The sequence below is a fragment of the Pseudophryne corroboree genome, unplaced genomic scaffold (assembly GCF_028390025.1).
Source record: "Pseudophryne corroboree isolate aPseCor3 unplaced genomic scaffold, aPseCor3.hap2 scaffold_910, whole genome shotgun sequence".
NCBI lineage: Eukaryota > Metazoa > Chordata > Amphibia > Anura > Myobatrachidae > Pseudophryne > Pseudophryne corroboree.
In genome coordinates, this window is record NW_026970490.1 from 26,541 (window position 1) to 52,568 (window position 26,028).

General features: G+C 34.7%; 6 non-coding genes across 6 annotated transcripts; all 6 read left to right on the plus strand.

The window, feature by feature from the left end:
* Positions 1 to 884: 884 nt before the first annotated feature.
* Positions 885 to 958, plus strand: TRNAS-ACU (transfer RNA serine (anticodon ACU)). The gene has a single exon. It is a non-coding gene; the product is annotated as a tRNA-Ser (tRNA).
* Positions 959 to 2,055: 1,097 nt separating this feature from the next.
* Positions 2,056 to 2,129, plus strand: TRNAS-ACU (transfer RNA serine (anticodon ACU)). Its single transcript has one exon. It is a non-coding gene; the product is annotated as a tRNA-Ser (tRNA).
* Positions 2,130 to 7,890: 5,761 nt separating this feature from the next.
* On the plus strand, positions 7,891 to 7,964 carry TRNAS-ACU (transfer RNA serine (anticodon ACU)). Its single transcript has one exon. It is a non-coding gene; the product is annotated as a tRNA-Ser (tRNA).
* A 3,419-nt stretch (positions 7,965 to 11,383) lies between these two features.
* TRNAS-ACU (transfer RNA serine (anticodon ACU)) lies at positions 11,384 to 11,457 on the plus strand. The gene has a single exon. It is a non-coding gene; the product is annotated as a tRNA-Ser (tRNA).
* Positions 11,458 to 12,554: 1,097 nt separating this feature from the next.
* On the plus strand, positions 12,555 to 12,628 carry TRNAS-ACU (transfer RNA serine (anticodon ACU)). Its single transcript has one exon. It is a non-coding gene; the product is annotated as a tRNA-Ser (tRNA).
* A 5,761-nt stretch (positions 12,629 to 18,389) lies between these two features.
* On the plus strand, positions 18,390 to 18,463 carry TRNAS-ACU (transfer RNA serine (anticodon ACU)). Its single transcript has one exon. It is a non-coding gene; the product is annotated as a tRNA-Ser (tRNA).
* The last annotated feature ends 7,565 nt before the right edge of the window (positions 18,464 to 26,028 follow it).

Below are 26,028 nucleotides of genomic sequence, written 5' to 3' on the forward strand. Positions count from 1 at the left end.
ATTAAACAGCTCTTAATTTTCTGGCTTTATTTTTATGCTAACAAATTTGTTCTCTGAAAAGTGTCCACAAAGCCAAGTCTCTGATTAACACCTTTGTAAGGATGGTTTTTAACCTATTACTAAATTAAACTTGCTTCATTGGAAAGGCAGCAAGATGCATCCTCATTTCAATGTCTACTGAAATAATACAGGTTGACACCAGGAAACATTAACGCCACTGCATCCTTGCTGCTTTCTCATGTGGAAGTCTGTTTAATGTGAAAACAAGGTGATATCTAATTAGCACACAGGTAAGGAATTAAGAAAATCTTTATTTAAGGGTGAAGATGTTTCTCACAAAATCGTTGCCCCAATGCATCATTGAAATTCAAGCTGGAAAGATGATTTTAATATATCACTTGTACATTTTGTATTGCTCTTCTGGTGACAATGTAGTTTGTTTTTGTCAATTACCCTTTTAATAATAGGGTAAAGAAAATTAAGTGGATTTTTTAAAGAAAACTATAATGTCAATACACTATTAAAACAAATTAAAATGGTAAAAGTTATTGTACTTTAAGTAAAAATAAAAGAGCTAAAATATCAATCCCAGTTTTGGATTACTTTAATTAAAAAAAAATGCATATAGCAGAGGATAGTTTTAATCTGCCTACCTCTGGGTTATGGGCCCAGCATGCTTCCATTGCAGTACTCTGCTGCACATGTAAGTGCAAGAGATCCTGAAGCACTCACTCATCATGGGAAAGTACCAATGTGTTTCTTCGTTGGTTGATCTAAGAAACATCTTACAAAAACTCTCCAGATTATTGACTTTTTAAAGTTTTTCTAGGAAACGTTCTAGATGAATGCTTATTAGCCTTTGTCAGTATCCACTTTTGCAAAGTGTCTCTGTGGTGCAATCAGTTAGTGTGTTTGGCTACTAACCAAAAGGTTGGTGGTTCAATCCCACCCAGGGACATAATTGACCTTGTGATCAGGTTTTGGTGATCTTTAAGTAGACAAGTCAAAATTTCAAACCCCCTTTTATGTTGTAGGGTACCTGGCCTTCTCTGATGTAATCAGAGTTAGATTTGATTCAGTGATTTTATAAAAAACAGCTAGGAAGCACAATTTAGCAGTGGGTTGCAGAGAAAAAGAAATATGCTGGCAAAAAAAATCCAATTGAGTGATTAAACAGCTCTTAATTTTCTGGCTTTATTTTTATGCTAACAAATTTGTTCTCTGAAAAGTGTCCACAAAGCCAAGTCTCTGATTAACACCTTTGTATGGATGGTTTTTAACCTATTACTAAATTAAACTTGTTTCATTGGAAAGGCAGCAAGATGCATCCTCATTTCAATGTCTACTGAAATAATACAGGTTGACACCAGGAAACATTAACGCCACTGCATCCTTGCTGCTTTCTCATGTGGAAGTCTGTTTAATGTGAAAACAAGGTGATATCTAATTAGCACACAGGTAAGGAATTAAGAAAATCTTTATTTAAGGGTGAAAATGTTTCTCACAAAATCGTTGCCCCAATGCATCATTGAAATTCAAGCTGGAAAGATGATTTTAATATATCACTTGTACATTTTGTATTGCTCTTCTGGTGACAATGTAGTTTGTTTTTGTCAATTACCATTTTAATAATAGGGTAAAGAAAATTAAGTGGATTTTTGAAAGAAAACTATACTGTCAATATACTATTAAAACAAATTAAAATGGTAAAAGTTATTGTACTTTAAGTAAAAATAAAAGAGCAAAAATATCAATCCCAGTTTTGATTACTTAAATTAACAAAAAAAAATGCATATAGCAAAGGATAGTTTCAATCTGCCTACCTCTGGGTTATGGGCCCAGCATGCTTCCATTGCAGTACTCTGCTGCACATGTAAGTGCAAGAGATCCTGAAGCACTCACTCATCATGGGAAAGTACCAATGTGTTTCTTGGTTGGTTGATGGAAGAAACATCTTACAAAAACTCTCCAGATTATTGACTTTTTAAAGTTTTTCTAGGAAACGTTCTAGATGTATGCTTATTAGCCTTTGTCAGGATGTACTTTTTACAAAGTGTCTCTGTGGCGCAATCGGTTAGTGTGTTAGGCTACTAACCAAAAGGTTGGTGGTTCAATCCCACCCAGGGACGTAATTGACATTGTTATCAGATTTTGGTGATCTTTAAGTAGACAAGTCAAAATTTCAAACCCCCTGTTATGGTGTAGGGTACCTGGCCTTCTCTGATGTAATCAGAGTTAGATTTGATTCAGTGATTTTATAAAAACAGATAGGAAGCACAATTTAGCAGTGGGTTGCAGAGAAAAAGAAATATGCTGGCAAAAAAAATCCAATTGAGTGATTAAACAGCTCTTCATTTTCTGGCTTTATTTTTATGCTAACAAATTTGTTCTCTGAAAAGTGTCCACAAAGCCAAGTCTCTGATTAACACCTTTGTAGGGATCGTTTTTCACCTATTACTAAATTAAACTTGCTTCATTGGAAAGGCAGCAAGATGCATCCTCATTTCAATTTCTACTGAAATAATACAGGTTGACACCAGGAAACATTAACGCCACTGCATCCTTGCTGCTTTCTCATGTGGAAGTCTGTTTAATGTGAAAACAAGGTGATATCTAATTAGCACACAGGTAAGGAATTAAGAAAATCTTTATTTAAGGGTGAAGATGTTTCTCACAAAATCGTTGCCCCAATGCATCATTGAAATTCAAGCTGGAAAGATGATTTTAATATATCACTTGTACATTTTGTATTGCTCTTCTGGTGACAATGTAGTTTGTTTTTGTCAATTACCCTTTTAATAATAGGGTAAAGAAAATTAAGTGGATTTTTTAAAGAAAACTATACTGTCAATATACTATTCAAACAAATTAAAATGGTAAAAGTTATTGTACTTCAAGTAAAAATAAAAGCAAAAATATCAATCCCAGTTTTGATTACTTAAATTAACAAAAAAAATGCATATAGCAAAGGATAGTTTCAATCTGCCTACCTCTGGGTTATGGGCCCAGCATGCTTCCATTGCAGTACTCTGCTGCACATGTAAGTGCAAGAGATCCTGAAGCACTCACTCATCATGGGAAAGTACCAATGTGTTTCTTCATTGGTTGATGGAAGAAACATCTTACAAAAACTCTCCAGATTATTGACTCTTTAAAGATTTTCTAGGATACGTTCTAGATGTATGCTTATTAGACTTTGTCAGTATGTACTTTTTGCAAAGTGTCTCTGTGGCGCAATCGGTTAGTATGTCCGGCTACTATCAAAAAGGTTGGTGGTTCAATCCCAACCAGGGACATAATTGACCTTGTTATCAGATTTTGGTGATCTTTAAGTAGACAAGTCAAAATTTCAAACCCCCTGTTATGGTGTAGGGTACCTGGCCTTCTCTGATGTAATCAGAGTTAGATTTGATTCAGTGATTTTAGAAAAACAGCTAGGAAGCACAATTTAGCAGTGGGTTGCAGAGAAAAAGAAATATGCTGGCAAAAAAAATCCAATTGAGTGATTAAACAGCTCTTAATTTTCTGGCTTTATTTTTATGCTAACAAATTTGTTCTCTGAAAAGTGTCCACAAAGCCAAGTCTCTGATGAACACCTTTGTAAGGATGGTTTTTAACCTATTACTAAATTAAACTTGCTTCATTGGAAAGGCAGCAAGATGCATCCTCATTTCAATGTCTACTGAAATAATACAGGTTGACACCAGGAAACATTAACGCCACTGCATCCTTGCTGCTTTCTCATGTGGAAGTCTGTTTAATGTGAAAACAAGGTGATATCTAATTAGCACACAGGTAAGGAATTAAGAAAATCTTTATTTAAGGGTGAAAATGTTTCTCACAAAATCGTTGCCCCAATGCATCATTGAAATTCAAGCTGGAAAGATGATTTTAATATATCACTTGTACATTTTGTATTGCTCTTCTGGTGACAATGTAGTTTGTTTTTGTCAATTACCATTTTAATAATAGGGTAAAAAAAATTAAGTGGATTTTTGAAAGAAAACAATACTGTCAATATACTATTAAAACAAATTAAAATGGTAAAAGTTATTGTACTGTAAGTAAAAATAAAAGAGCCAACATATCAATCCCAGTTTTGGATTACTTTAATTAACAAAAAAAAATGCATATAGCAGAGGATAGTTTCAATCTGCCTACCGTTGGGTTATGGGCCCAGCATGCTTCCATTGCTGTACTCTGCTGCACATGTAAGTGCAAGAGATCCTGAAGCACTCACTCATCATGGGAAAGTACCAATGTGTTTCTTCGTTGGTTGATGGAAGAAACATCTTACAAAAACTCTCCAGATTATTGACTTTTTAAAGTTTTTCTAGGAAACGTTTTAGATGAATGCTTATTAGCCTTTGTCAGTATGGACTTTTGCAAAGTGTCTCTGTGGCGCAATCAGTTAGTGTGCATGGCTATTAACCAAAAGGTTGGTGGTTCAATCCCACCCAGGGACGTATTTGACCTTGTTATCAGATTTTGGTGATCTTTAAGTAGACAAGTCAAAATTTCAAACCCCCTGTTCTGGTGTAGGGTACGTGGCCTTCTCTGATGGAGTTAGATTTGATTCAGTGATTTTAGAAAAACAGCTAGGAAGCACAATTTAGCAGTGGGTTGCAGAGAAAAAGAAATATGCTGGCAAAAAAAATCCAATTGAGTGATTAAACAGCTCTTAATTTTCTGGCTTTATTTTTATGCTAACAAATTTGTTCTCTGAAAAGTGTCCACAAAGCCAAGTCTCTGATTAACACCTTTGTAAGGATGGTTTTTAACCTATTACTAAATTAAACTTGCTTCATTGGAAAGGCAGCAAGATGCATCCTCATTTCAATGTCTACTGAAATAATACAGGTTGACACCAGGAAACATTAACGCCACTGCATCCTTGCTGCTTTCTCATGTGGAAGTCTGTTTAATGTGAAAACAAGGTGATATCTAATTAGCACACAGGTAAGGAATTAAGAAAATCTTTATTTAAGGGTGAAAATGTTTCTCACAAAATCGTTGCCCCAATGCATCATTGAAATTCAAGCAGGAAAGATGATTTTAATATATCACTTGTACATTTTGTATTGCTCTTCTGGTGACAATGTAGTTTGTTTTTGTCAATTACCATTTTAATAATAGGGTAAAAAAAATTAAGTGGATTTTTGAAAGAAAACAATACTGTCAATATACTATTAAAACAAATTAAAATGGTAAAAGTTATTGTACTGTAAGTAAAAATAAAAGAGCTAAAATATCAATCCCAGTTTTGGATTACTTTAATTAAAAAAAAATACATATAGCAGAGGATAGTTTTAATCTGCCTACCTCTGGGTTATGGGCCCAGCATGCTTCCATTGCAGTACTCTGCTGCACATGTAAGTGCAAGCGATCCTGAAGCACTCACTCATCATGGGAAAGTACCAATGTGTTTCTTCGTTGGTTGATCTAAGAAACATCTTACAAAAACTCTCCAGATTATTGACTTTTTAAAGTTTTTCTAGGAAACGTTCTAGATGAATGCTTATTAGCCTTTGTCAGTATCCACTTTTGCAAAGTGTCTCTGTGGTGCAATCAGTTAGTGTGTTTGGCTACTAACCAAAAGGTTGGTGGTTCAATCCCACCCAGGGATGTAAGTGACCTTGTGGTCAGGTTTTGGTGATCTTTAAGTGGACAAGTCAAAATTTCAAACCCCCTCTTATGATGTAGGGTACCTGGCCTTCTCTGATGTAATCAGAGTTAGATTTGATTAAGTGATTTTATAAAAAACAGCTAGGAAGCACAATTTAGCAGTGGGTTGCAAAGAAAAAAAATATGCTGGCAGAAAAATCCAATTGAGTGATTAAACAGCTCTTCATTTTCTGGCTTTATTTTTATGCTAACAAATGTGTTCTCTGAAAAGTGTCCACAAAGCCAAGTCTCTGATGAACACCTTTGTAAGGATGGTTTTTCACCTATTACTAAATTAAACTTGCTTCATTGGAAAGGCAGCAAGATGCATCCTCATTTCAATGTCTACTGAAATAATACAGGTTGACACCAGGAAACATTAACGCCAATGCATCCTTGCTGCTTTCTCATGTGGAAGTCTGTTTAATGTGAAAACAAGGTGATATCTAATTAGCACACAGGTAAGGAATTAAGAAAATCTTTATTTAAGGGTGAAGATGTTTCTCACAAAATCGTTGCCCCAATGCATCATTGAAATTCAAGCTGGAAAGATGATTTTAATATATCACTTGTACATTTTGTATTGCTCTTCTGGTGACAATGTAGTTTGTTTTTGTCAATTACCCTTTTAATAATAGGGTAAAGAAAATTAAGTGGATTTTTTAAAGAAAACTATAATGTCAATACACTATTAAAACAAATTAAAATGGTAAAAGTTATTGTACTTTAAGTAAAAATAAAAGAGCTAAAATATCAATCCCAGTTTTGGATTACTTTAATTAAAAAAAAATGCATATAGCAGAGGATAGTTTTAATCTGCCTACCTCTGGGTTATGGGCCCAGCATGCTTCCATTGCAGTACTCTGCTGCACATGTAAGTGCAAGAGATCCTGAAGCACTCACTCATCATGGGAAAGTACCAATGTGTTTCTTCGTTGGTTGATCTAAGAAACATCTTACAAAAACTCTCCAGATTATTGACTTTTTAAAGTTTTTCTAGGAAACGTTCTAGATGAATGCTTATTAGCCTTTGTCAGTATCCACTTTTGCAAAGTGTCTCTTTGGTGCAATCAGTTAGTGTGTTTGGCTACTAACCAAAAGGTTGGTGGTTCAATCCCACCCAGGGACATAATTGACCTTGTGATCAGGTTTTGGTGATCTTTAAGTAGACAAGTCAAAATTTCAAACCCCCTTTTATGTTGTAGGGTACCTGGCCTTCTCTGATGTAATCAGAGTTAGATTTGATTCAGTGATTTTATAAAAAACAGCTAGGAAGCACAATTTAGCAGTGGGTTGCAGAGAAAAAGAAATATGCTGGCAAAAAAAATCCAATTGAGTGATTAAACAGCTCTTAATTTTCTGGCTTTATTTTTACGCTAACAAATTTGTTCTCTGAAAAGTGTCCACAAAGCCAAGTCTCTGATTAACACCTTTGTATGGATGGTTTTTAACCTATTACTAAATTAAACTTGCTTCATTGGAAAGGCAGCAAGATGCATCCTCATTTCAATGTCTACTGAAATAATACAGGTTGACACCAGGAAACATTAACGCCACTGCATCCTTGCTGCTTTCTCATGTGGAAGTCTGTTTAATGTGAAAACAAGGTGATATCTAATTAGCACACAGGTAAGGAATTAAGAAAATCTTTATTTAAGGGTGAAAATGTTTCTCACAAAATCGTTGCCCCAATGCATCATTGAAATTCAAGCTGGAAAGATGATTTTAATATATCACTTGTACATTTTGTATTGCTCTTCTGGTGACAATGTAGTTTGTTTTTGTCAATTACCATTTTAATAATAGGGTAAAGAAAATTAAGTGGATTTTTGAAAGAAAACTATACTGTCAATATACTATTAAAACAAATTAAAATGGTAAAAGTTATTGTACTTTAAGTAAAAATAAAAGAGCAAAAATATCAATCCCAGTTTTGATTACTTAAATTAACAAAAAAAAATGCATATAGCAAAGGATAGTTTCAATCTGCCTACCTCTGGGTTATGGGCCCAGCATGCTTCCATTGCAGTACTCTGCTGCACATGTAAGTGCAAGAGATCCTGAAGCACTCACTCATCATGGGAAAGTACCAATGTGTTTCTTGGTTGGTTGATGGGAGAAACATCTTACAAAAACTCTCCAGATTATTGACTTTTTAAAGTTTTTCTAGGAAACGTTCTAGATGTATGCTTATTAGCCTTTGTCAGGATGTACTTTTTACAAAGTGTCTCTGTGGCGCAATCGGTTAGTGTGTCTGGCTACTAACCAAAAGGTTGGTGGTTCAATCCCACCCAGGGACGTAATTGACATTGTTATCAGATTTTGGTGATCTTTAAGTAGACAAGTCAAAATTTCAAACCCCCTGTTATGGTGTAGGGTACCTGGCCTTCTCTGATGTAATCAGAGTTAGATTTGATTCAGTGATTTTATAAAAACAGATAGGAAGCACAATTTAGCAGTGGGTTGCAGAGAAAAAGAAATATGCTGGCAAAAAAAATCCAATTGAGTGATTAAACAGCTCTTCATTTTCTGGCTTTATTTTTATGCTAACAAATTTGTTCTCTGAAAAGTGTCCACAAAGCCAAGTCTCTGATTAACACCTTTGTAGGGATCGTTTTTCACCTATTACTAAATTAAACTTGCTTCATTGGAAAGGCAGCAAGATGCATCCTCATTTCAATTTCTACTGAAATAATACAGGTTGACACCAGGAAACATTAACGCCACTGCATCCTTGCTGCTTTCTCATGTGGAAGTCTGTTTAATGTGAAAACAAGGTGATATCTAATTAGCACACAGGTAAGGAATTAAGAAAATCTTTATTTAAGGGTGAAGATGTTTCTCACAAAATCGTTGCCCCAATGCATCATTGAAATTCAAGCTGGAAAGATGATTTTAATATATCACTTGTACATTTTGTATTGCTCTTCTGGTGACAATGTAGTTTGTTTTTGTCAATTACCCTTTTAATAATAGGGTAAAGAAAATTAAGTGGATTTTTTAAAGAAAACTATACTGTCAATATACTATTCAAACAAATTAAAATGGTAAAAGTTATTGTACTTCAAGTAAAAATAAAAGCAAAAATATCAATCCCAGTTTTGATTACATAAATTAACAAAAAAAATGCATATAGCAAAGGATAGTTTCAATCTGCCTACCTCTGGGTTATGGGCCCAGCATGCTTCCATTGCAGTACTCTGCTGCACATGTAAGTGCAAGAGATCCTGAAGCACTCACTCATCATGGGAAAGTACCAATGTGTTTCTTCATTGGTTGATGGAAGAAACATCTTACAAAAACTCTCCAGATTATTGACTCTTTAAAGATTTTCTAGGATACGTTCTAGATGTATGCTTATTAGACTTTGTCAGTATGTACTTTTTGCAAAGTGTCTCTGTGGCGCAATCGGTTAGTATGTCCGGCTACTATCAAAAAGGTTGGTGGTTCAATCCCAACCAGGGACATAATTGACCTTGTTATCAGATTTTGGTGATCTTTAAGTAGACAAGTCAAAATTTCAAACCCCCTGTTATGGTGTAGGGTACCTGGCCTTCTCTGATGTAATCAGAGTTAGATTTGATTCAGTGATTTTAGAAAAACAGCTAGGAAGCACAATTTAGCAGTGGGTTGCAGAGAAAAAGAAATATGCTGGCAAAAAAATCCAATTGAGTGATTAAACAGCTCTTAATTTTCTGGCTTTATTTTTATGCTAACAAATTTGTTCTTTGAAAAGTGTCCACAAAGCCAAGTCTCTGATTAACACCTTTGTAGGGATGGTTTTTCACCTATTACTAAATTAAACTTGCTTCATTGGAAAGGCAGCAAGATGCATCCTCATTTCAATGTCTTCTGAAATAATACAGGTTGACACCAGGAAACATTAACGCCACTGTATCCTTGCTGCTTTCTCATGTGGAAGTCTGTTTAATGTGAAAACAAGGTGATATCTAATTAGCACACAGGTAAGGAATTAAGAAAATCTTTATTTAAGGGTGAAGATGTTTCTCACAAAATCGTTGCCCCAATGCATCATTGAAATTCAAGCTGGAAAGATGATTTTAATATATCACTTGTACATTTTGTATTGCTCTTCTGGTGACAATGTAGTTTGTTTTTGTCAATTACCATTTTAATAATAGGGTAAAGAAAATTAAGTGGATTTTTGAAAGAAAACAATACTGTCAATATACTATTAAAACAAATTAAAATGGTAAAAGTTATTGTACTTTAAGTAAAAATAAAAGAGCCAAAATATCAATCCCAGTTTTGGATTACTTTAACAAAAAAAAATGCATATAGCAGAGGATAGTTTCAATCTGCCTACCGTTGGGTTATGGGCCCAGCATGCTTCCATTGCTGTACTCTGCTGCACATGTAAGTGCAAGAGATCCTGAAGCACTCACTCATCATGGGAAAGTACCAATGTGTTTCTTCGTTGGTTGATGGAAGAAACATCTTACAAAAACTCTCCAGATTATTGACTTTTTAAAGTTTTTCTAGGAAACGTTTTAGATGAATGCTTATTAGCCTTTGTCAGTATGGACTTTTGCAAAGTGTCTCTGTGGCGCAATCAGTTAGTGTGCATGGCTATTAACCAAAAGGTTGGTGGTTCAATCCCACCCAGGGACATATTTGACCTTGTTATCAGATTTTGGTGATCTTTAAGTAGACAAGTCAAAATTTCAAACCCCCTGTTCTGGTGTAGGGTACGTGGCCTTCTCTGATGGAGTTAGATTTGATTCAGTGATTTTAGAAAAACAGCTAGGAAGCACAATTTAGCAGTGGGTTGCAGAGAAAAAGAAATATGCTGGCAAAAAAAATCCAATTGAGTGATTAAACAGCTCTTAATTTTCTGGCTTTATTTTTATGCTAACAAATTTGTTCTCTGAAAAGTGTCCACAAAGCCAAGTCTCTGATTAACACCTTTGTAAGGATGGTTTTTAACCTATTACTAAATTAAACTTGCTTCATTGGAAAGGCAGCAAGATGCATCCTCATTTCAATGTCTACTGAAATAATACAGGTTGACACCAGGAAACATTAACGCCACTGCATCCTTGCTGCTTTCTCATGTGGAAGTCTGTTTAATGTGAAAACAAGGTGATATCTAATTAGCACACAGGTAAGGAATTAAGAAAATCTTTATTTAAGGGTGAAGATGTTTCTCACAAAATCGTTGCCCCAATGCATCATTGAAATTCAAGCTGGAAAGATGATTTTAATATATCACTTGTACATTTTGTATTGCTCTTCTGGTGACAATGTAGTTTGTTTTTGTCAATTACCCTTTTAATAATAGGGTAAAGAAAATTAAGTGGATTTTTTAAAGAAAACTATAATGTCAATACACTATTAAAACAAATTAAAATGGTAAAAGTTATTGTACTTTAAGTAAAAATAAAAGAGCTAAAATATCAATCCCAGTTTTGGATTACTTTAATTAAAAAAAAATGCATATAGCAGAGGATAGTTTTAATCTGCCTACCTCTGGGTTATGGGCCCAGCATGCTTCCATTGCAGTACTCTGCTGCACATGTAAGTGCAAGAGATCCTGAAGCACTCACTCATCATGGGAAAGTACCAATGTGTTTCTTCGTTGGTTGATCTAAGAAACATCTTACAAAAACTCTCCAGATTATTGACTTTTTAAAGTTTTTCTAGGAAACGTTCTAGATGAATGCTTATTAGCCTTTGTCAGTATCCACTTTTGCAAAGTGTCTCTGTGGTGCAATCAGTTAGTGTGTTTGGCTACTAACCAAAAGGTTGGTGGTTCAATCCCACCCAGGGACATAATTGACCTTGTGATCAGGTTTTGGTGATCTTTAAGTAGACAAGTCAAAATTTCAAACCCCCTTTTATGTTGTAGGGTACCTGGCCTTCTCTGATGTAATCAGAGTTAGATTTGATTCAGTGATTTTATAAAAAACAGCTAGGAAGCACAATTTAGCAGTGGGTTGCAGAGAAAAAGAAATATGCTGGCAAAAAAAATCCAATTGAGTGATTAAACAGCTCTTAATTTTCTGGCTTTATTTTTATGCTAACAAATTTGTTCTCTGAAAAGTGTCCACAAAGCCAAGTCTCTGATTAACACCTTTGTATGGATGGTTTTTAACCTATTACTAAATTAAACTTGCTTCATTGGAAAGGCAGCAAGATGCATCCTCATTTCAATGTCTACTGAAATAATACAGGTTGACACCAGGAAACATTAACGCCACTGCATCCTTGCTGCTTTCTCATGTGGAAGTCTGTTTAATGTGAAAACAAGGTGATATCTAATTAGCACACAGGTAAGGAATTAAGAAAATCTTTATTTAAGGGTGAAAATGTTTCTCACAAAATCGTTGCCCCAATGCATCATTGAAATTCAAGCTGGAAAGATGATTTTAATATATCACTTGTACATTTTGTATTGCTCTTCTGGTGACAATGTAGTTTGTTTTTGTCAATTACCATTTTAATAATAGGGTAAAGAAAATTAAGTGGATTTTTGAAAGAAAACTATACTGTCAATATACTATTAAAACAAATTAAAATGGTAAAAGTTATTGTACTTTAAGTAAAAATAAAAGAGCAAAAATATCAATCCCAGTTTTGATTACTTAAATTAACAAAAAAAAATGCATATAGCAAAGGATAGTTTCAATCTGCCTACCTCTGGGTTATGGGCCCAGCATGCTTCCATTGCAGTACTCTGCTGCACATGTAAGTGCAAGAGATCCTGAAGCACTCACTCATCATGGGAAAGTACCAATGTGTTTCTTGGTTGGTTGATGGAAGAAACATCTTACAAAAACTCTCCAGATTATTGACTTTTTAAAGTTTTTCTAGGAAACGTTCTAGATGTATGCTTATTAGCCTTTGTCAGGATGTACTTTTTACAAAGTGTCTCTGTGGCGCAATCGGTTAGTGTGTCTGGCTACTAACTAAAAGGTTGGTGGTTCAATCCCACCCAGGGACGTAATTGACATTGTTATCAGATTTTGGTGATCTTTAAGTAGACAAGTCAAAATTTCAAACCCCCTGTTATGGTGTAGGGTACCTGGCCTTCTCTGATGTAATCAGAGTTAGATTTGATTCAGTGATTTTATAAAAACAGATAGGAAGCACAATTTAGCAGTGGGTTGCAGAGAAAAAGAAATATGCTGGCAAAAAAAATCCAATTGAGTGATTAAACAGCTCTTCATTTTCTGGCTTTATTTTTATGCTAACAAATTTGTTCTCTGAAAAGTGTCCACAAAGCCAAGTCTCTGATTAACACCTTTGTAGGGATCGTTTTTCACCTATTACTAAATTAAACTTGCTTCATTGGAAAGGCAGCAAGATGCATCCTCATTTCAATTTCTACTGAAATAATACAGGTTGACACCAGGAAACATTAACGCCACTGCATCCTTGCTGCTTTCTCATGTGGAAGTCTGTTTAATGTGAAAACAAGGTGATATCTAATTAGCACACAGGTAAGGAATTAAGAAAATCTTTATTTAAGGGTGAAGATGTTTCTCACAAAATCGTTGCCCCAATGCATCATTGAAATTCAAGCTGGAAAGATGATTTTAATATATCACTTGTACATTTTGTATTGCTCTTCTGGTGACAATGTAGTTTGTTTTTGTCAATTACCCTTTTAATAATAGGGTAAAGAAAATTAAGTGGATTTTTTAAAGAAAACTATACTGTCAATATACTATTCAAACAAATTAAAATGGTAAAAGTTATTGTACTTCAAGTAAAAATAAAAGCAAAAATATCAATCCCAGTTTTGATTACTTAAATTAACAAAAAAAATGCATATAGCAAAGGATAGTTTCAATCTGCCTACCTCTGGGTTATGGGCCCAGCATGCTTCCATTGCAGTACTCTGCTGCACATGTAAGTGCAAGAGATCCTGAAGCACTCACTCATCATGGGAAAGTACCAATGTGTTTCTTCATTGGTTGATGGAAGAAACATCTTACAAAAACTCTCCAGATTATTGACTCTTTAAAGATTTTCTAGGATACGTTCTAGATGTATGCTTATTAGACTTTGTCAGTATGTACTTTTTGCAAAGTGTCTCTGTGGCGCAATCGGTTAGTATGTCCGGCTACTATCAAAAAGGTTGGTGGTTCAATCCCAACCAGGGACATAATTGACCTTGTTATCAGATTTTGGTGATCTTTAAGTAGACAAGTCAAAATTTCAAACCCCCTGTTATGGTGTAGGGTACCTGGCCTTCTCTGATGTAATCAGAGTTAGATTTGATTCAGTGATTTTAGAAAAACAGCTAGGAAGCACAATTTAGCAGTGGGTTGCAGAGAAAAAGAAATATGCTGGCAAAAAAAATCCAATTGAGTGATTAAACAGCTCTTAATTTTCTGGCTTTATTTTTATGCTAACAAATTTGTTCTCTGAAAAGTGTCCACAAAGCCAAGTCTCTGATGAACACCTTTGTAAGGATGGTTTTTAACCTATTACTAAATTAAACTTGCTTCATTGGAAAGGCAGCAAGATGCATCCTCATTTCAATGTCTACTGAAATAATACAGGTTGACACCAGGAAACATTAACGCCACTGCATCCTTGCTGCTTTCTCATGTGGAAGTCTGTTTAATGTGAAAACAAGGTGATATCTAATTAGCACACAGGTAAGGAATTAAGAAAATCTTTATTTAAGGGTGAAAATGTTTCTCACAAAATCGTTGCCCCAATGCATCATTGAAATTCAAGCTGGAAAGATGATTTTAATATATCACTTGTACATTTTGTATTGCTCTTCTGGTGACAATGTAGTTTGTTTTTGTCAATTACCATTTTAATAATAGGGTAAAAAAAATTAAGTGGATTTTTGAAAGAAAACAATACTGTCAATATACTATTAAAACAAATTAAAATGGTAAAAGTTATTGTACTGTAAGTAAAAATAAAAGAGCCAACATATCAATCCCAGTTTTGGATTACTTTAATTAACAAAAAAAAATGCATATAGCAGAGGATAGTTTCAATCTGCCTACCGTTGGGTTATGGGCCCAGCATGCTTCCATTGCTGTACTCTGCTGCACATGTAAGTGCAAGAGATCCTGAAGCACTCACTCATCATGGGAAAGTACCAATGTGTTTCTTCGTTGGTTGATGGAAGAAACATCTTACAAAAACTCTCCAGATTATTGACTTTTTAAAGTTTTTCTAGGAAACGTTTTAGATGAATGCTTATTAGCCTTTGTCAGTATGGACTTTTGCAAAGTGTCTCTGTGGCGCAATCAGTTAGTGTGCATGGCTATTAACCAAAAGGTTGGTGGTTCAATCCCACCCAGGGACGTATTTGACCTTGTTATCAGATTTTGGTGATCTTTAAGTAGACAAGTCAAAATTTCAAACCCCCTGTTCTGGTGTAGGGTACGTGGCCTTCTCTGATGGAGTTAGATTTGATTCAGTGATTTTAGAAAAACAGCTAGGAAGCACAATTTAGCAGTGGGTTGCAGAGAAAAAGAAATATGCTGGCAAAAAAAATCCAATTGAGTGATTAAACAGCTCTTAATTTTCTGGCTTTATTTTTATGCTAACAAATTTGTTCTCTGAAAAGTGTCCACAAAGCCAAGTCTCTGATTAACACCTTTGTAAGGATGGTTTTTAACCTATTACTAAATTAAACTTGCTTCATTGGAAAGGCAGCAAGATGCATCCTCATTTCAATGTCTACTGAAATAATACAGGTTGACACCAGGAAACATTAACGCCACTGCATCCTTGCTGCTTTCTCATGTGGAAGTCTGTTTAATGTGAAAACAAGGTGATATCTAATTAGCACACAGGTAAGGAATTAAGAAAATCTTTATTTAAGGGTGAAAATGTTTCTCACAAAATCGTTGCCCCAATGCATCATTGAAATTCAAGCAGGAAAGATGATTTTAATATATCACTTGTACATTTTGTATTGCTCTTCTGGTGACAATGTAGTTTGTTTTTGTCAATTACCATTTTAATAATAGGGTAAAAAAAATTAAGTGGATTTTTGAAAGAAAACAATACTGTCAATATACTATTAAAACAAATTAAAATGGTAAAAGTTATTGTACTGTAAGTAAAAATAAAAGAGCTAAAATATCAATCCCAGTTTTGGATTACTTTAATTAAAAAAAAATACATATAGCAGAGGATAGTTTTAATCTGCCTACCTCTGGGTTATGGGCCCAGCATGCTTCCATTGCAGTACTCTGCTGCACATGTAAGTGCAAGCGATCCTGAAGCACTCACTCATCATGGGAAAGTACCAATGTGTTTCTTCGTTGGTTGATCTAAGAAACATCTTACAAAAACTCTCCAGATTATTGACTTTTTAAAGTTTTTCTAGGAAACGTTCTAGATGAATGCTTATTAGCCTTTGTCAGTATCCACTTTTGCAAAGTGTCTCTGTGGTGCAATCAGTTAGTGTGTTTGGCTACTAACCAAAAGGTTGGTGGTTCAATCCCACCCAGGGATGTAAGTGACCTTGTGGTCAGGTTTTGGTGATCTTTAAGTGGACAAGTCAAAATTTCAAACCCCCTCTTATGATGTAGGGTACCTGGCCTTCTCTGATGTAATCAGAGTTAGATTTGATTAAGTGATTTTATAAAAAACAGCTAGGAAGCACAATTTAGCAGTGGGTTGCAAAGAAAAAAAATATGCTGGCAGAAAAATCCAATTGAGTGATTAAACAGCTCTTCATTTTCTGGCTTTATTTTTATGCTAACAAATGTGTTCTCTGAAAAGTGTCCACAAAGCCAAGTCTCTGATGAACACCTTTGTAAGGATGGTTTTTCACCTATTACTAAATTAAACTTGCTTCATTGGAAAGGCAGCAAGATGCATCCTCATTTCAATGTCTACTGAAATAATACAGGTTGACACCAGGAAACATTAACGCCAATGCATCCTTGCTGCTTTCTCATGTGGAAGTCTGTTTAATGTGAAAACAAGGTGATATCTAATTAGCACACAGGTAAGGAATTAAGAAAATCTTTATTTAAGGGTGAAGATGTTTCTCACAAAATCGTTGCCCCAATGCATCATTGAAATTCAAGCTGGAAAGATGATTTTAATATATCACTTGTACATTTTGTATTGCTCTTCTGGTGACAATGTAGTTTGTTTTTGTCAATTACCCTTTTAATAATAGGGTAAAGAAAATTAAGTGGATTTTTTAAAGAAAACTATAATGTCAATACACTATTAAAACAAATTAAAATGGTAAAAGTTATTGTACTTTAAGTAAAAATAAAAGAGCTAAAATATCAATCCCAGTTTTGGATTACTTTAATTAAAAAAAAATGCATATAGCAGAGGATAGTTTTAATCTGCCTACCTCTGGGTTATGGGCCCAGCATGCTTCCATTGCAGTACTCTGCTGCACATGTAAGTGCAAGAGATCCTGAAGCACTCACTCATCATGGGAAAGTACCAATGTGTTTCTTCGTTGGTTGATCTAAGAAACATCTTACAAAAACTCTCCAGATTATTGACTTTTTAAAGTTTTTCTAGGAAACGTTCTAGATGAATGCTTATTAGCCTTTGTCAGTATCCACTTTTGCAAAGTGTCTCTTTGGTGCAATCAGTTAGTGTGTTTGGCTACTAACCAAAAGGTTGGTGGTTCAATCCCACCCAGGGACATAATTGACCTTGTGATCAGGTTTTGGTGATCTTTAAGTAGACAAGTCAAAATTTCAAACCCCCTTTTATGTTGTAGGGTACCTGGCCTTCTCTGATGTAATCAGAGTTAGATTTGATTCAGTGATTTTATAAAAAACAGCTAGGAAGCACAATTTAGCAGTGGGTTGCAGAGAAAAAGAAATATGCTGGCAAAAAAAATCCAATTGAGTGATTAAACAGCTCTTAATTTTCTGGCTTTATTTTTACGCTAACAAATTTGTTCTCTGAAAAGTGTCCACAAAGCCAAGTCTCTGATTAACACCTTTGTATGGATGGTTTTTAACCTATTACTAAATTAAACTTGCTTCATTGGAAAGGCAGCAAGATGCATCCTCATTTCAATGTCTACTGAAATAATACAGGTTGACACCAGGAAACATTAACGCCACTGCATCCTTGCTGCTTTCTCATGTGGAAGTCTGTTTAATGTGAAAACAAGGTGATATCTAATTAGCACACAGGTAAGGAATTAAGAAAATCTTTATTTAAGGGTGAAAATGTTTCTCACAAAATCGTTGCCCCAATGCATCATTGAAATTCAAGCTGGAAAGATGATTTTAATATATCACTTGTACATTTTGTATTGCTCTTCTGGTGACAATGTAGTTTGTTTTTGTCAATTACCATTTTAATAATAGGGTAAAGAAAATTAAGTGGATTTTTGAAAGAAAACTATACTGTCAATATACTATTAAAACAAATTAAAATGGTAAAAGTTATTGTACTTTAAGTAAAAATAAAAGAGCAAAAATATCAATCCCAGTTTTGATTACTTAAATTAACAAAAAAAAATGCATATAGCAAAGGATAGTTTCAATCTGCCTACCTCTGGGTTATGGGCCCAGCATGCTTCCATTGCAGTACTCTGCTGCACATGTAAGTGCAAGAGATCCTGAAGCACTCACTCATCATGGGAAAGTACCAATGTGTTTCTTGGTTGGTTGATGGGAGAAACATCTTACAAAAACTCTCCAGATTATTGACTTTTTAAAGTTTTTCTAGGAAACGTTCTAGATGTATGCTTATTAGCCTTTGTCAGGATGTACTTTTTACAAAGTGTCTCTGTGGCGCAATCGGTTAGTGTGTCTGGCTACTAACCAAAAGGTTGGTGGTTCAATCCCACCCAGGGACGTAATTGACATTGTTATCAGATTTTGGTGATCTTTAAGTAGACAAGTCAAAATTTCAAACCCCCTGTTATGGTGTAGGGTACCTGGCCTTCTCTGATGTAATCAGAGTTAGATTTGATTCAGTGATTTTATAAAAACAGATAGGAAGCACAATTTAGCAGTGGGTTGCAGAGAAAAAGAAATATGCTGGCAAAAAAAATCCAATTGAGTGATTAAACAGCTCTTCATTTTCTGGCTTTATTTTTATGCTAACAAATTTGTTCTCTGAAAAGTGTCCACAAAGCCAAGTCTCTGATTAACACCTTTGTAGGGATCGTTTTTCACCTATTACTAAATTAAACTTGCTTCATTGGAAAGGCAGCAAGATGCATCCTCATTTCAATTTCTACTGAAATAATACAGGTTGACACCAGGAAACATTAACGCCACTGCATCCTTGCTGCTTTCTCATGTGGAAGTCTGTTTAATGTGAAAACAAGGTGATATCTAATTAGCACACAGGTAAGGAATTAAGAAAATCTTTATTTAAGGGTGAAAATGTTTCTCACAAAATCGTTGCCCCAATGCATCATTGAAATTCAAGCTGGAAAGATGATTTTAATATATCACTTGTACATTTTGTATTGCTCTTCTGGTGACAATGTAGTTTGTTTTTGTAAATTACCATTTTAATAATAGGGTAAAGAAAATTAAGTGGATTTTTGAAAGAAAACAATACTGTCAATATACTATTAAAACAAATTAAAATGGTAAAAGTTATTGTACTGTAAGTAAAAATAAAAGAGCCAACATATCAATCCCAGTTTTGGATTACTTTAATAAAAAAAAAAAATGCATATAGCAGAGGATAGTTTCAATCTGCCTACCTCTGGGTTATGTGCCCAGCATGCTTCCATTGCTGTACTCTGCTGCACATGTAAGTGCAATAGATCCTGAAGCACTCACTCATCCTGGGAAAGTACCAATGTGTTTCTTCGTTGGTTGATGGAAGAAACATCTTACAAAAACTCTCCAGATTATTGACTTTTTAAAGTTTTTCTAGGAAACGTTTTAGATGAATGCTTATTAGCCTTTGTCAGTATGTACTTTTGCAAAGTGTCTCTGTGGCGCAATCAGTTAGTGTGTATGGCTATTAACCAAAAGGTTGGTGGTTCAATCCCACCCAGGGATGTAATTGACCTTGTTATCAGATTTTGGTGATCTTTAAGTAGACAAGTCAAAATTTCAAACCCCCTCTTATGGTGTAGGGTACCTGGCCTTCTCTGATGTAATCAGAGTTAGATTTGATTCAGTGATTTTATAAAAACAGCTAGGAAGCACAATTTAGCAGTGGGTTGCAGAGAAAAAGAAATATGCTGGCAAAAAAATCCAATTGAGTGATTAAACAGCTCTTCATTTTCTGGCTTTATTTTTATGCTAACAAATTTGTTCTCTGAAAAGTGTCCACAAAGCCAAGTCTCTGATTAACACCTTTGTAAGGATGGTTTTTCACCTATTACTAAATTAAACTTGCTTCATTGGAAAGGCAGCAAGATGCATCCTCATTTCAATGTCTACTGAAATAATACAGGTTGACACCAGGAAACATTAACGCCACTGCATCCTTGCTGCTTTCTCATGTGGAAGTCTGTTTAATGTGAAAACAAGGTGATATCTAATTAGTACACAGGTAAGGAATTAAGAAAATCTTTATTTAAGGGTGAAAATGTTTCTCACAAAATCGTTGCCCCAATGCATCATTGAAATTCAAGCTGGAAAGATGATTTTAATATATCACTTGTACATTTTGTATTGCTCTTCTGGTGACAATGTAGTTTGTTTTTGTCAATTACCATTTTAATAATAGGGTAAAGAAAATTAAGTGGATTTTTAAAAGAAAACAATACTTTCAATATACTATTAAAACAAATTAAAATAGTAAAAGTTATTGTACTTTAATGAAAAATAAAAGAGCAAAAATATCAATCCCAGTTTTGATTACTTAAATTAACAAAAAAAATGCATATAGCAAAGGATAGTTTCAATCTGCCTACCTCTGGGTTATGGGCCCAGCATGCTTCCATTGCAGTACTCTGCTGCACATGTAAGTGCAAGAGATCCTGAAGCACTCACTCATCATGGGAAAGTACCAATGTGTTTCTTCGTTGGTGGATGGAAGAAACATCTTACAAAAACTCTCCAGATTATTGACTTTTTAAAGTTTTTCTAGGAAACGTTTTAGATGAATGCTTATTAGCCTTTGTCAGTATGTACTTTTGAAAAGTGTCTCTGTGGTGCAATCAGTTAGTGTGTATGGCTATAAACCAAAAGGTTGGTGGTTCAATCCCACCCAGGGACGTAATTGACCTTGTTATCAGATTTTGGTGATCTTTAAGTAGACAAGTCAAAATTTCAAACCCCCTCTTATGGTGTAGGGTACCTGGCCTTCTCTGATGTAATCAGAGTTAGATTTGATTCAGTGATTTTATAAAAACAGCTAGGAAGCACAATTTAGCAGTGGGTTGCAGAGAAAAAGAAATATGCTGGCAAAAAAATCCAATTGAGTGATTAAACAGCTCTTCATTTTCTGGCTTTATTTTTATGCTAACAAATTTGTTCTTTGAAAAGTGTCCACAAAGCCAAGTCTCTGATTAACACCTTTGTAGGGATGGTTTTTCACCTATTACTAAATTAAATTTGCTTCATTGGAAAGGCAGCAAGATGCATCCTCATTTCAATGTCTACTGAAATAATACGGGTTGACACAAGGAAACATTAACGCCACTGCATCCTTGCTGCTTTCTCATGTGGAAGTCTGTTTAATGTGAAAACAAGGTGATATCTAATTAGCACACAGGTAAGGAATTAAGAAAATCTTTATTTAAGGGTGAAGATGTTTCTCACAAAATCGTTGCCCCAATGCATCATTGAAATTCAAGCTGGAAAGATGATTTTAATATATCACTTGTACATTTTGTATTGCTCTTCTGGTGACAATGTAGTTTGTTTTTGTCAATTACCCTTTTAATAATAGGGTAAAGAAAATTAAGTGGATTTTTTAAAGAAAACTATACTGTCAATATACTATTAAAACAAATTAAAATGGTAAAAGTTATTGTACTTTAAGTAAAAATAAAAGAGCAAAAATATCAATCCCAGTTTTGATTTCTTAAATTAACAAAAAAAAATGCATATAGCAAAGGATAGTTTCAATCTGCCTACCTCTGGGTTATGGGCCCAACATGCTTCCATTGCAGTACTCTGCTGCACATGTAAGTGCAAGAGATCCTGAAGCACTCAGTCATCATGGGAAAGTACCAATGTGTTTCTTCGTTGGTTGATGGAAGAAACATCTTACAAAAACTCTCCAGATTATTGACTTTTTAAAGTTTTTCTAGGAAACGTTTTAGATGAATGCTTATTAGCCTTTGTCAGTATGGACTTTTGCAAAGTGTCTCTGTGGCGCAATCAGTTAGTGTGCACGGCTATTAACCAAAAGGTTGGTGGTTCAATCCCACCCAGGGATGTATTTGACCTTGTTATCAGATTTTGGTGATCTTTAAGTAGACAAGTCAAAATTTCAAACCCCCTCTTATGGTGTAGGGTACCTGGCCTTCTCTGATGTAATCAGAGTTAGATTTGATTCAGTGATTTTATAAAAACAGCTAGGAAGCACAATTTAGCAGTGGGTTGCAGAGAAAAAGAAATATGCTGGCAAAAAAATCCAATTGAGTGATTAAACAGCTCTTCATTTTCTGGCTTTATTTTTATGCTAACAAATTTGTTCTCTGAAAAGTGTCCACAAAGCCAAGTCTCTGATTAACACCTTTGTAAGGATGGTTTTTCACCTATTACTAAATTAAACTTGCTTCATTGGAAAGGCAGCAAGATGCATCCTCATTTCAATGTCTACTGAAATAATACAGGTTGACACCAGGAAACATTAACGCCACTGCATCCTTGCTGCTTTCTCATGTGGAAGTCTGTTTAATGTGAAAACAAGGTGATATCTAATTTGCACACAGGTAAGGAATTAAGAAAATCTTTATTTAAGGGTGAAAATGTTTCTCACAAAATCGTTGCCCCAATGCATCATTGAAATTCAAGCTGGAAAGATGATTTTAATATATCACTTGTACATTTTGTATTGCTCTTCTGATGACAATGTAGTTTGTTTTTGTCAATTACCATTTTAATAATAGGGTAAAGAAAATTAAGTGGATTTTTAAAAGAAAACAATACTTTCAATATACTATTAAAACAAATTAAAATGGTAAAAGTTATTGTACTTTAATGAAAAATAAAAGAGCAAAAATATCAATCCCAGTTTTGGATTACTTTAATTAACAAAAAAAAATGCATATAGCAGAGGATAGTTTTAATCTGCCTACCTCTGGGTTATGGGCCCAGCATGCTTCCATTGCAGTACTCTGCTGCACATGTAAGTGCAAGAGATCCTGAAGCACTCACTCATCATGGGAAAGTACCAATGTGTTTCTTCGTTGGTGGATGGAAGAAACATCTTACAAAAACTCTCCAGATTATTGACTTTTTAAAGTTTTTCTAGGAAACATTTTAGATGAATGCTTATTAGCCTTTGTCAGTATGTACTTTTGCAAAGTGTCTCTGTGGCGCAATCAGTTAGTGTGTACGGCTATAAACCAAAAGGTTGGTGGTTCAATCCCACCCAGGGACGTAATTGACCTTGTTATCAGATTTTGGTGATCTTTAAGTAGACAAGTCAAAATTTCAAACCCCCTCTTATGGTGTAGGGTACCTGGCCTTCTCTGATGTAATCAGAGTTAGATTTGATTCAGTGATTTTATAAAAACAGCTAGGAAGCACAATTTAGCAGTGGGTTGCAGAGAAAAAGAAATATGCTGGCAAAAAAAATCCAATTGAGTGATTAAACAGCTCTTAATTTTCTGGCTTTATTTTTATGCTAACAAATTTGTTCTTTGAAAAGTGTCCACAAAGCCAAGTCTCTGATTAACACCTTTGTAGGGATGGTTTTTAACCTATTACTAAATTAAATTTGCTTCATTGGAAAGGCAGCAAGATGCATCCTCATTTCAATGTCTACTGAAATAATACGGGTTGACACAAGGAAACATTAACGCCACTGCATCCTTGCTGCTTTCTCATGTGGAAGTCTGTTTAATGTGAAAACAAGGTGATATCTAATTAGCACACAGGTAAGGAATTAAGAAAATCTTTATTTAAGGGTGAAGATGTTTCTCACAAAATCGTTGCCCCAATGCATCATTGAAAGTCAAGCTGGAAAGATGATTTTAATATATCACTTGTACATTTTGTATTGCTCTTCTGGTGACAATGTAGTTTGTTTTTGTCAATTACCCTTTTAATAATAGGGTAAAGAAAATTAAGTGGATTTTTTAAAGAAAACTATACTGTCAATATACTATTAAAACAAATTAAAATGGTAAAAGTTATTGTACTTTAAGTAAAAATAAAAGAGCAAAAATATCAATCCCAGTTTTGATTACTTAAATTAACAAAAAAATATGCATATAGCAAAGGATAGTTTCATTCTGCCTACCTCTGGGTTATGGGCCCAGCATGCTTCCATTGCAGTACTCTGCTGCACATGTAAGTGCAAGAGATCCTGAAGCACTCAGTCATCATGGGAAAGTACCAATGTGTTTCTTCGTTGGTTGATGGAAGAAACATCTTACAAAAACTCTCCAGATTATTGACTTTTTAAAGTTTTTCTAGGAAACGTTTTAGATGAATGCTTATTAGCCTTTGTCAGTATGTACTTTTGCAAAGTGTCTCTGTGGCGCAATCAGTTAGTGTATATGGCTATTAACCAAAAGGTTGGTGGTTCAATCCCACCCAGGGACGTAATTGACCTTGTTATCAGATTTTGGTGATCTTTAAGTAGACAAGTCAAAATTTCAAACCCCCTCTTATGGTGTAGGGTACCTGGCCTTCTCTGATGTAATCAGAGTTAGATTTGATTCAGTGATTTTATAAAAACAGCTAGGAAGCACAATTTAGCAGTGGGTTGCAGAGAAAAAGAAATATGCTGGCAAAAAAATCCAATTGAGTGATTAAACAGCTCTTCATTTTCTGGCTTTATTTTTATGCTAACAAATTTGTTCTCTGAAAAGTGTCCACAAAGCCAAGTCTCTGATTAACACCTTTGTAAGGATGGTTTTTCACCTATTACTAAATTAAACTTGCTTCATTGGAAAGGCAGCAAGATGCATCCTCATTTCAATGTCTACTGAAATAATACAGGTTGACACCAGGAAACATTAACGCCACTGCATCCTTGCTGCTTTCTCATGTGGAAGTCTGTTTAATGTGAAAACAAGGTGATATCTAATTAGCACACAGGTAAGGAATTAAGAAAATCTTTATTTAAGGGTGAAAATGTTTCTCACAAAATCGTTGCCCCAATGCATCATTGAAATTCAAGCTGGAAAGATGATTTTAATATATCACTTGTACATTTTGTATTGCTCTTCTGATGACAATGTAGTTTGTTTTTGTCAATTACCATTTTAATAATAGGGTAAAGAAAATTAAGTGGATTTTTAAAAGAAAACAATACTTTCAATATACTATTAAAACAAATTAAAATGGTAAAAGTTATTGTACTTTAATGAAAAATAAAAGAGCAAAAATATCAATCCCAGTTTTGGATTACTTTAATTAACAAAAAAAATGCATATAGCAGAGGATAGTTTTAATCTGCCTACCTCAGGGTTATGGGCCCAGCATGCTTCCATTGCAGTACTCTGCTGCACATGTAAGTGCAAGAGATCCTGAAGCACTCACTCATCATGGGAAAGTACCAATGTGTTTCTTCGTTGGTGGATGGAAGAAACATCTTACAAAAACTCTCCAGATTATTGACTTTTTAAAGTTTTTCTAGGAAACGTTTTAGATGAATGCTTATTAGCCTTTGTCAGTATGTACTTTTGCAAAGTGTCTCTGTGGCGCAATCAGTTAGTGTGTACGGCTATAAACCAAAAGGTTGGTGGTTCAATCCCACCCAGGGACGTAATTGACCTTGTTATCAGATTTTGGTGATCTTTAAGTAGACAAGTCAAAATTTCAAACCCCCTCTTATGGTGTAGGGTACCTGGCCTTCTCTGATGTAATCAGAGTTAGATTTGATTCAGTGATTTTATAAAAACAGCTAGGAAGCACAATTTAGCAGTGGGTTGCAGAGAAAAAGAAATATGCTGGCAAAAAAATCCAATTGAGTGATTAAACAGCTCTTAATTTTCTGGATTTATTTTTATGCTAACAAATTTGTTCTTTGAAAAGTGTCCACAAAGCCAAGTCTCTGATTAACACCTTTGTAGGGATGGTTTTTAACCTATTACTAAATTAAATTTGCTTCATTGGAAAGGCAGCAAGATGCATCCTCATTTCAATGTCTACTGAAATAATACGGGTTGACACAAGGAAACATTAACGCCACTGCATCCTTGCTGCTTTCTCATGTGGAAGTCTGTTTAATGTGAAAACAAGGTGATATCTAATTAGCACACAGGTAAGGAATTAAGAAAATCTTTATTTAAGGGTGAAGATGTTTCTCACAAAATCGTTG